This window comes from Anser anser (genome assembly GCF_964211835.1).
Source record: "Anser anser genome assembly, chromosome: 1".
NCBI lineage: Eukaryota > Metazoa > Chordata > Aves > Anseriformes > Anatidae > Anser > Anser anser.
The window spans coordinates 187,030,364-187,042,131 of NC_139720.1; positions in this window are offsets into that span (position 1 = coordinate 187,030,364).

The window sequence follows — 11,768 nt, forward strand, 5'->3', positions numbered from 1 at the left end:
AAGACAGACCTGCTATCACAGTTCTGTACAGAGTCCTTCAGCTGCAAATTGTGTCACCAGAAGGGTACAGGGCTTGCCGGCTGCTGGGCATGACAAACACAGCCACGTTCCCCCTGCTGAAACCTGAGCATTTTGTCTCCGCAACGTTTGCCAAGCACTTGAAGAAGAAAGGCAGAGATGGATGTGCAGACATGCCCTCTTTTTTCCTGTTATCACACTACTGATTTCCACAGGCTACTGCTCTGAGTGACTAATGGTAGTTTCTAATTGTTTGTATAGTAGAAACGTTAATTTTGTAAATGTCTTAATACTCTACACATTACCTAATGATTGCAAGATTAAGAATTTAATTGTAGTCTAAGCTGGGATTAAGAAGAAAAGGGGTATTTTACACCCAGTGGCCCATTATTTTCTCCTTCAACATTTAAGGATTATTTATATGTCATCTGGATTACAGTCACATATAAGGGGCCACCACCTTGCCTTCTCTCTGTGCGCTGCAACGATTCATACAAAAAAATGGTGGCCTTTTCTTTAACAATGCTAAGATAGAAAGGATATGTGTGCAAGTGTTGCACAAATCACACCACGGTAAACATTTTCAAATGAAAAACTGAGAAACCAATGGGCTGTGCCTCTCAAAGAGCGGGTATGTAATACATTAAAGGTTTAAGCCTGGCTTTCTGAGATCTCAGCCTGAAATAGGCTAAGTTCCCTTTAAGGATATCTGCCATGTATTTCTCTCTCTCTTTCCTTTTTTTTTTTTTTCTTTATGCAAGGTAATTTGGTTTCCTGCAGGTTAGCTCATTCTTTTACTCCAGGAAAAAAATAAATATATAAGATACAGGTAATAGAGGATGGAGAGGGTAGCACATACAATATGAGGGGTCTGTACAAACACTAAAATGTTAATTTCCTTTGTCCAATTCTTCAGTCTGTATGATGTGGGTACATGGGTGTATGTATATATCCTTTTCTTTTCCTGTTTGTCTCTGATTATCACTGACTCTCCTCAAAATGTATCATCTTATATCTGGTTTGTAGGCAGTACCTCGCCTTTCCTCTTGGTAGTTACACAACCATTCTCCCCCTCAGTTTTGCACACAGCAGCCTGTTTCTCAGATTCTTTCTCTCAGCTCCCACACGGCAATCATCCCTCTCTGCTATAGAGGTATGCAGTCCCTCTGTTCTCAGAATATACCCTTACCTAGTTTTTTTTTAAACTTAGGAACATGCCCATTCTGCTTTTGTTCTGCTGGATTCTGCTCATGGGAAAATGTGCTGTACCTAAGGGAAAGTAGCCAGTAATTAAAGCTATATTGTCTTACAATGAAACAATCAGCTACATTATTTGTTTAGGGTATCATCACAAAAACTTGCTCTAGTTACAGTTTGGAAGATGTACCACGCTTTATTGCTTTCAGTTGGCGCACTGTGGAATGTAAGTGGGACTGACCGAACCTGGGCAGTAATTAGTGCCCTTTAAAACCCATAATCACAATTTTCATTTTATCTTCCACATTAACTGCGAGAGCATATGATAGCAAATCTATATGAGAGCACATATTCCCGCTGATGATACCGGTGACTGTACATGCATATTGTCATTAGACATGGTCATAGTACTGTAATAAGCAGCACATTTTTTGGAGGTCTGCCCTTACCTTGTTTCTTCTTTTGCTTCCCCCAGCTTTGTGCTTGTTTTATCCTTTCTCATCCAGAAGCTTTGTGTTTCCTGTTTAATTTGCGAATGAAGACGTATGAACAACACAACCTCTGCAGGGGGTTCAGGGAAATCTCTGTTGCAACATGTTGTTTCCTGCAGCTTTCATGGCTTCTTACACAGACAGAACCACAGAAAAAATGCTGGATCTAGGGCAAGTCTTCTGGCTTTGCGCTATCCAGTATGTGTCAGTGAGGAAGCTGAAGGAGTTCAGCTAGGCTAACGGTATGCCCAGCCACAACGAAGGGATACCTGTTTAATGGGAAGGGAGGAAGAGGCATTTTTTTACCCCAGGTGCTCAAGTATTTTACTACGGAGCTCAGCCTTCTTTTGTTCAGGGACACTTCAACTACCGACTTCCATCTATCAGTATTATTTTATCTTATAAGCCTGACAAAAGATTTTGCTCTGAGTACATTTTTCAAAACTATTCACACACCTGAAAAGTAATTATTATTCTGATTATTACTCTGATTATTGCTTTCTTTCTAATCCACCTGCATTTGTTCTGCAATATGAAGAAGCACAAGAAGATAACAAGTTTCCTGCTATGGTTATGGGTGTTTGGGGAATATGCTGGGCTGCCCAAGGAGCTTTCTGAACATGCAGGCACTGCATCAACGAAGGTTTCTTAACAGACTGCATTAGCCATTGCAGAGGTTTTCTGCGCTGCTTGAGCTTTGTTTTCTGAGATTGCAGAACTCAGAAAATCCAGTGAGGCTTAATTCAAAATTAGCTCCTCTAAAGTATGGAGCAAGTGCCAGCAACCTGAGCACTTAAATGCCATGGTCTGAATGGTGATATGGTTTAGTGGAGGACTTGTTAGTGTTAGGTCAGAGGTTGGACTAGGTGATCTTGGAGGTCTCTTCCAACCTAGATGACTCTGTGATTCTGTGAATTATCAGCATGTTTTCGGGAGTTCCCACCTCAGCACCCAACCCTCAGCACCCAACCTCCTCCAGAGGCTCTTCAGACTCTGGCTGATCACAGCCAGCCTGCCCTCCTTGGTGAGCAAGCCACAGCCATCAGCTGCCTCCTGATCATCCGCACAGACCGGCAACTCAAATTGGAAACAGAAAAGAAAGCTCAATACGTTGAATTCTTTAAAATGTTAAGAAATTAGGCAGCTGAGAGGAGAGAAATTAGCAGGGAGATATTGGGTGTTTACGGCTGTGCTGAGGAAAAGGTTAAGCAGCTCCTTCACCACTGGGCATCAGAGAATCAATACGGGCAAGACGTGCCCCTGACTGAACTCTGCTCATTCTGCTGCTCTGGGAACAACGTTTTCAGCATCTCTCTCAAGCACGAGGGAACTTTCTGCACCTGACGATAAGTTTTTTTCGATTAAATTATTTTAAATTATTATACTATTATTATACTTTTAAATTATCACTGACTTTCAACTATTTATGTGATTATCATGGTGTAGCTCAATGAGTTTATAATTTCTTCTGCATTTTTCCCTTTTCCACGTTTGAGGCAGCTTTACTTAAAATAATAATAATAATAAAAAAACCTAGGCTCTTTATTAAGAATTTAAATAACTCCTGGCTGATACATTTATTTTGCTTTTGAGACACACTGTTTTTCTGCGCCTTTTTTTTTTTTTCCTGGAAACATATCTAAATGTGAATATTAGCAGCTTAACTAATATGGGAAGCAGGTAGAAATGTAATTCCTCAGCAGCTGCTAGCCACCAGCTTCTGTTATGTACCAGCACGTACAATCCTCAAAACTATGATGCTGAAACTGGAACTAATACTCCTTAAAACACATGTAAGGCATTTTAAATAGCAAACTAGTAATGCAAAAGGCCATTATACATATTTAAGTACTTAAGAATAAAGAAAAGCATTTTTCTGGGAGATCAGCTAACAATTTTTACAGTTCCTTTTACAGTTTTCAATTCAAACAGCAGTGGAAATATATGCTGACTTCAAGGATGCTAGAACAGAGGAAATATTCACAAACTAAATCCTAGTTAAACCATCTGAAACTAATACATACACAGGATACTGAGGTTCCATGTTTCTCTCTGATATGTGTAAGAAATCATAATTTATATTAAGGCACTTGCCATCTTAAAATGATTGAGCCTCGTGTTTTCTGCATGGTTCAGTACTTTTAAAGTGGGACAAGTAATTATCTCTTATATAATAAGCCATCTGCATGGATATAATTTAACATTCGCTTGGTTGTATTTGATATTAACCAGAAAAAGAATGTGGTTAAGTATCATTTGTCAAGCAAAGATGCCAAAATCAGCTGAAAATCCATCTACAACATCCTGGTTAGTTGCTAAGCCTTTGAAGCGGTCTTGAATAGATCTGAAATGTGATGCTGCATAACTCGGGTTGACATGGTAACGTGCGTAGTACAGAAAATCTCAGCTTTATTAGCAACTTCATTTCAATTCCCTCCCCTTTTCATGGGCTCCCCTTCAGTTTCCGAGGAAAATCTATCTTAAGAGTCTCTGCTTGTAGCTCATAACTATGTGGCACAATGAAGATGGTGTGCTAGTCTTTTATTTTGCAGGCAGCAGAATAGTAACAGGTCTATGAGATGAATCCTTAACAACATTTTTTAATGACCGTGTTAAATTTAGTGCTGTTCTGAGGGAGATTATGTGTGTTGCTTGGTTAATGGGATGCTTGCTATATTAGGACTCATCTGGCAGTACTTTGCCAGAGGAAACAGGCAGTAAAGAAGAAATTTGCTCAGTATAGCTACTTCAGCAAACATATATGCTGGTAAGGGTCAATGACCAGAGCCCTTGGCTCTGAAAGCTCCTGCTGAGCAGACAAGAGCAGAAGGGGCTGTGAGAACACAGACAGAGAGAATGACAGCAGGGTAAAAAAGGACCTTGAAAGACAGAGGCAAGTTTGCAAGAACAAGACTGAGGCATAGTCAGCACTTTTATTTGGATAATATGGAAGCTTCACAGATGACCATCAAAAAATTGTAGGGCTTTAGTTACACAAATAAATTTCTATAACATTTTAAAGAAATTTTCTCTAACATCTTTGTCCCTTCTGCAAATTAAGCCATACTTTTCTTTTAATAAGGATTCACATCTTCATACACTCCTTAACTATCATTTTCTCCTGTGCATGAGAGAGCACCGCAGACTGATGTATGGTGTGGGATGTGTCTGGCACCTTATAGCATGTGCTTGAGAGGAGGAGGCAGGGAGGGAACTGCAGAGCTCGGATACCCTCTCAGGAACATGATGGAGCAGGAAAGCAAAGTGCTGCACTGCATGAACGCATGAGGTGCAGACAGAGCTAAAGAGGAGAGGCAGGATCTGTTTCAATATGTGACGTTTGACAGGCCTACTGGATACAGAATCCCAAAGGTACATCCTTTGGGATTGTACAATTGACAATACAATTTACATTACAATTTTTTGGGATTGTACAATTTACAATTTACAATACAATTATTAAAAGCAAAGTACAATCCCAAAGGCTCATCCAACCTTTTGGGTAAGTCATGGATGATAAATAGAGTACTTCAGCTCTGAGGCTGTCTGAGGCAGACTTGGAGAGACCAAAACAGTAATAATAAAAAAGCTTAGCTGAAGCTTTCCCTGCAGCCATGACACTGGTCACTCTTCAATCCTCAAAATAACTTGCCACTTGGGAAAGTGAGATGTTATCATCACACTAGACAGCAGTGTTATGGAGTGAGAAATGAGCGTTCAAGTTTGTCACCTTGCTTTACAGGGAAACCTTGATTTACAGTGGAAACACTGACATCAGTGAGAAAGATCTCTGACAAAGGAATTCTATTCAAGGACTACATTTGCAAAGAAACCTGACATATGAAAGAACAGGAAAGATCTCACTGTTCTCTGGTTACTGTGTAATTAGCAAGATTGAAAAAGTGGTTGAAACTAGCTTCTGTGAGAGCTTCGGAATCCACACTAGCTTCACATCTACTTACCCTCTGATTCCTTCCACAGGGGCATTCCAGGGCATCAACAATCCCAGCCATTTTTTAAACTGACAATCGGGTTTTCTGATGTCCAGACAATTCTAAATATAATAACCCTGATAAAATTAAACCAAGGAAACAAAACAAGAATAACTGTTTGGAGCTAGTCTCTGCAAGGCATACGTCATCCAAAATGGAAGAAAGGAAAAGAAAATTTTAATGTCATTATCTAGTGCCATATCATCAATTCATTGCTAAGCTTAAACAATGGTGTTTAGCCACATGGATAAGCTTCACTGAATCTTCACAAACTTAAACCATGCATGATTTAAGGTTCTTTGTTTCAAAGATATAAAGAGGTATAATTCTGTACGTTCTATGCAAGACTATGTAAAACAGCCCTTCATAAATTTTCTGGGGATTTATTACACTAAACTTTCCTATACTAAAACAAAATTAATTAGTTCTTCAAAACAGAGGACTCTGAATTCCAGTTTCATGGCAAATTAGGTTTTGCTTTGTTACCATCTAAGAAAGAGCATGTGGATTAGCTTGCTTAATACTACTTTCTTTCCTATCAACAATGGTTTGAATGTAATCTTAAGATTTGTGTTTGAGTTCTTTCTGGATATTAACAGCCTCTTATTTAACTAAATCCACGTTTAAAGCTATATATTAATATATTTCATTTGACTGTGCCTAAACTTTGAAAATATACCCACATGGTCAAGCAGAAAAGCAACCACCTGGTGATGCAAAACTGCCAGCTACCCTGTTCTCTTCTAGGTGTCATTCGTTTCCCCACACAAACATAGTTACCGTACAGATAGGGATGGCCCTATTTCTCACCAAAGGACTGAGCTAACAAAATTCCCAGAGTTTTACACTACAAAAGTCATCTATCTACCCCAACCCAGAACTTTTGCCTTACCTTTTCTAATGAGCAATGCTAAATAGCAGCTCAAAGATATTTAATTTTGAATCATTCCAGATCATTCTCATTAAGAAGTTTTGAAAGTGCTGGTTGAAGAGTTTTAAAGGTCAAGGTTTTAATGTACTTTGGCATAATTCTAGCTTGGTGCTGTAGAACTGCAGGTATCTGGGGCTGTCTGGAAGAGTAATGTGTTGGGCAGGTTTCAGTTTTGCACTTAGGCATCTGAAGTCTGAGCACATGTAGGCATGCCTACATTTTAGGCATGTAAGCTCTCTTTTTGGGGGAGTGGGAGGGGAAGGGGGGAAGGCTGTTCGTTATGATTACTTATGTCCTCCATCAGCTGTTTAGTTTATCTCAAAGAGATTCTCTAACTTACATTCTTCTTCCTCTGTGCATACTATTTTGGTTATCTGTGTGTCCCTGGCACAATCTGTGATGACTACGGGAATGTTACACTTTGATCTGGTTTTACCTTGAACCACGTTACCACATGACTTAGAACTCCTCTTACAGACAATATTATTGCTAATTAAAACACTCTGCTTTATCAAATACTATTACCACCTATATATTTATCTTCAGTTTTCTTTAAGAATAATGTATTTAGGATCAATACATGTGATCATTTTGTTTGTCTTTCACCTAGTGAACCTTATAACAGTGCACAACCTTCTTATAGCTAAGCATATTATCAACAGAAACATTTTTAAAGAGGGCTTCTCTAAACCTTATATTTTTATTAATAATTTGGAGATAAAACTATTTGCAACTCAGCAACTTAAAATAATACTTACCATTTATCTGTGCACTAATGGTATTAGGCAGGCTGAAATCTTTAAGATTACCATGATAATTTGGAGGTTGAAACTGCTCTAAATTAATGAGAATTGGACTTTCAGCCATAACGTAGATCAATCTTTAATTAAATGTCTTGGAATCATTTCTACCAAGTATTGTGCTCAGCCATGTGGTGGTCGAGTGGAAGTACTGCCAGCAAAAGAGACTTTTCAGACCATATAAGCAGTAGACCAGGATCCCTCCATTGAATACTAGACACATGAGGAAAGAAATGGCAGCCCAGGTAAAGCAACACCCCTAACCTGTCAGTGAACTGCTGGGAAGAGTATGGCATCCAAATCCTCACTCAGCCAGTAAAGATATTTGAAGATATTTGTTACTCAAAGGGCCTGATTCTGGTTGTAATACGAGGTGTAGAGCCCAGCAGACACCGCTTGACAATCTTGTATGACCAGCACATTGCAAGAGGGAGCATCTAGGTGGTGGAGAAATGGTTCCTATACCATGAAAATTTAAGACTCCTCCCCAGGTCACTTACATCTGCCCACATCATTTCTCCTCCTTGAATCACCTGAGAGTTCTGACTTTTGTTTCTTGTTTGCTGCCTTCACACATCCCTCAGTGATTCTGGACACTCTGGCCAGCTACTTTCCTGAAAATGAGCTAGGGTCTATCCCTTTCTCTCCTCACAACATCCTGCATCAGCTATGGTAATGTTTCAACCCTCTTCTGTCTGACAAGACCTGCAAGGCAGAAAACATATTTGGAGAAAACTTGTTTGGAGATTTACTCCAAAAGTGGCACTAGTTGGTACAGATTTTCACCCTCTAATTACTTTCAGGGATCAAGCCTTTCATAAAAATAGCATTTGTAAAAGATGTCTCCCAACCCTAGCCCCTCTAACTTATTTTTACAACACTGGTAAAAGCAGCTCCCACATATGCTGTTCTTGGGTCATTCCAAAAGATGTGTACAATTTGTGCACTTATATTCATAAAACATTTAATTTTTTGCTCATAATGAAAAAGACGATCCCCATATCCTCAGCTCAGAGCATGTGAATACTACTGAGACTAGGGTAGAGGCTATTGTGAACATACATATTCTAAATTATTTAAAATGCTTCTGCCAAAAGTTGAGCACTCAGCAAAGAATATCAATTTGCTTTAATTAGTTTGAACTAAGGCCCAGCAAAAATTCAGATCCTGCATTTCAGAACTATTCTAATTCAGCTTCTTGGCAACCCGGAAAGGAGAAAGATTATAGTAACAGTTTACTGAGATAAGTATACTACACAATGATGGAGCGTATTTTGGAGATGCATGGAGTTGTTTCATGGGTAGGATTTGGCCTACTACCTAGACAGGCCATTTCTAATGGGTAATCCCAAATTATAGGGTTTTAGGCTCAACTTGTTATCCGATATAGGCAAGCAAATCAAATCAGTCAAGCAGCTCTTTAAACACGCACCTGAAATCGACGTATCTGAAATATCTGAATAATATCTGAAAGAAAAAAAAATGAGGAGACATAAGTCTGACAAATCATGCTGGAGGTCTTTTGTTGACATAGTTAAAATATCCATGGAGTATCAAGAAGAGAAATACCATAATTTTCCAACACACACAAAAGGACGATGTTCCATCCAACACAGGTTCACTTTACAATGGGACCTCTTTCCAGTGGACAAATATGTAAAAATAACTTCAATAATGTTATATCCGATGACCAGCATGTAATTACATCTGTTGCATGCTGAATTCAGTCCCAATGAATAATCTGTTTTTAAAAGGATGAATTTATTGAAGAAGTTAGTTACAGGCAAAATAAACAAGATAAAAATAGTCTTTAACTGAGAACAATTTTACTCGAATCAAAAATCCAGTTACGTAGTGAGAGAGGGAGGATATTGTCTTTTGTTAAAAATATCCTCACTGAAGAAGGACAGAAAATGTAGCAAAAAACTTTTTACTTGTTCAACAACAGACATGAGAAATTATCAATGAGAAATTTTACAGTCAGAAGTACTAAGGACAAAGGAATAATAATATTAATAAAAGTATTGTAAACAAAATAAATACTAACAAAGTCATAGGTTTATTATTAGAACCAAACAGTTGAAATTGTCATTAACAGTACAGGACAGAAGTATTCAATGGATATTTCTGCATAACGCAGTCCCATTCTCATTGTAAATGCAGTATGCTTTGTCCAAAATAATAGGTAAATCATTTTTAATACTTCGGTAGTTTAACTTTAAAAAGAGTTTATTAGTGGAGTGCCTGAACAATTAATGTTGCTACTTAAGAAATTAAGGAATGTTGAGGAAATATTAAAATCCCGTATAAAGCTAAGATTATGCTAGCTTTTAGGCAACATAAAAAAAGATCTGAAGTATATAATTCCAGCTATTCTGGGGTCAGCAGCAGGTAAAATAACTGATATGTGATGTAATCAATACAAAAAATGATTGTGTAATTAGTGCCAATGATTGATAGAGGTGACTGCATCGACATGTGCTTCTGTAAAGCAACAGACATACAGACATACAGCAGCTCATCAATCTAATTAAGTGACTAGTGTTACACAAAATCAGTGTAACGCATCATAATTAATTAAAAAACAGCTGAATGACTGGTCTCCAAAAGCAACTACAAACAGCTAATCCTTATCCCCTGAGTAATTCAGGAGCAATTCGTAGATCTCTGTTCTTTTTCATAGAAGAGTTTTTCCCAGAGTGTTTCTGGACTCTTTTTTAGGACCATGCTGCCCACCCCAAAGCTTCTGGGGAGCCCTTTGCAAGCTCGCTCAGCTGGTGCAGCTCCAGCTGCTCCGACTCCTGCTGGGAGCTGGCACGGGCTGGTTGCTGAAACCAGCGTACGTGGCCATGCTACACCAGCTCCCTCAGCCTGCTTTGACATCCTGAGAGCTAAGTGCCTCACTGACACGAGGTGGAACGAGCTCTAAACGCACCCTTGGTGCTCTTGCCTTGGTTTGGAAAGCCCCATGGTTTGGAAAATGCTGTCCTCTACTACTAAAGGAGTGATCTGAAGGGATATTTAAGGGTATGACTGGTAAAATTGGCAGATGACATAAAATGGAGACAGTACTAAATAGTACAAAGAAAAAAAACACCAGTTTTTCAGTAGGGAAATTGACATCCTTTAGTAAGCCAGGATTATTTGAACATGCTTTTTTGAGACAGCTGAATGCAAGGTCATTCAGCAGGAACAAAGAATGTAGGTCACGTTTTGAAGACTGGAGACTGTGTCCTGGAAAGCAGTGGCTCCAAACGGGATTTAGGGGTCACACTGGTTAGCCAGCTAAAGAGAAGCTCCCAGAACAATGTCCCAAGGCACTTGGTGTGGCCTTAAGAGACAGTGCTGACAGTTGGGTGCTGACATAACTGTATCCAATTCTACTGCACGCATTTCAAAATGGTGCTTAAAAATTAGAAATGTTCAGAAAAGCACCGCTGGAACACTGTTCTATCTGACAAACCTGATTAGCAACGCCAGAGATGTGAAGTCCAACTTTGCTAACTTTATCCAAAGGAAGGTTAAGAAGTGACTGTCTCGTGGTTTATAAACATGCACCACAGAGGACCCTGGAAACACACAAAGTTCCAAAGTCTGCAACCAAGATAGACAATTTCATATTAGAAAAACAGTACACTTTTCTAACAGGATGATTATATAACCGATGAAACAATTTACACAGGCTGTGCTTCTATTTAGAATTGCGTTGTTTTAATGTAAGCTGTGAACAAACACATGAAAAAAGTAGAGAAGCATCTCCTGAAGTTCTTTAAAAAAAAACACGACAAGTATGCATGACAAAGGGAAGCAGACTGTGAGGTTGTGTTGTGACTTCATGTTAAACACAAAACTGTAAACGGACAATAACGAAGAAGATACATGCCTATTAGATTTTTACTTTAGTATTTATTTATACTGCATTCTTTTAACCTTTGTGTATTTTTTTAAATGTATTTTAAGGTACAATGTAATCAGAGCGAGGATCTTCATTGAACATCTGCAAAGTATTTTGCACACTTAGCCTAGACGTGAATAATACATGTCAGACAGAGGTAAACACCAACGGAAGAAATAAATTATGTACGTGAACACAGGGCACTACAGCTTGAAGAGAGCTGAAACATAAGAAATTTTCCATTAACCTGATTGTCAGAAAAAATATCTATAATTGGAGGAATTCAGCTTTGAACAGATGTCTCCTTTGGGAAGAAGTCCCATTACCTGCGACAGTGGTGGACAAAAGAGCACTCAAGAAGAATGTTAAAGAGCAGTCCTTTGTCAGGACCGTGATAGTCTTTTCCATCTCTAATCTTTGCAGTCTCCTGTTTTTTCTTATCAT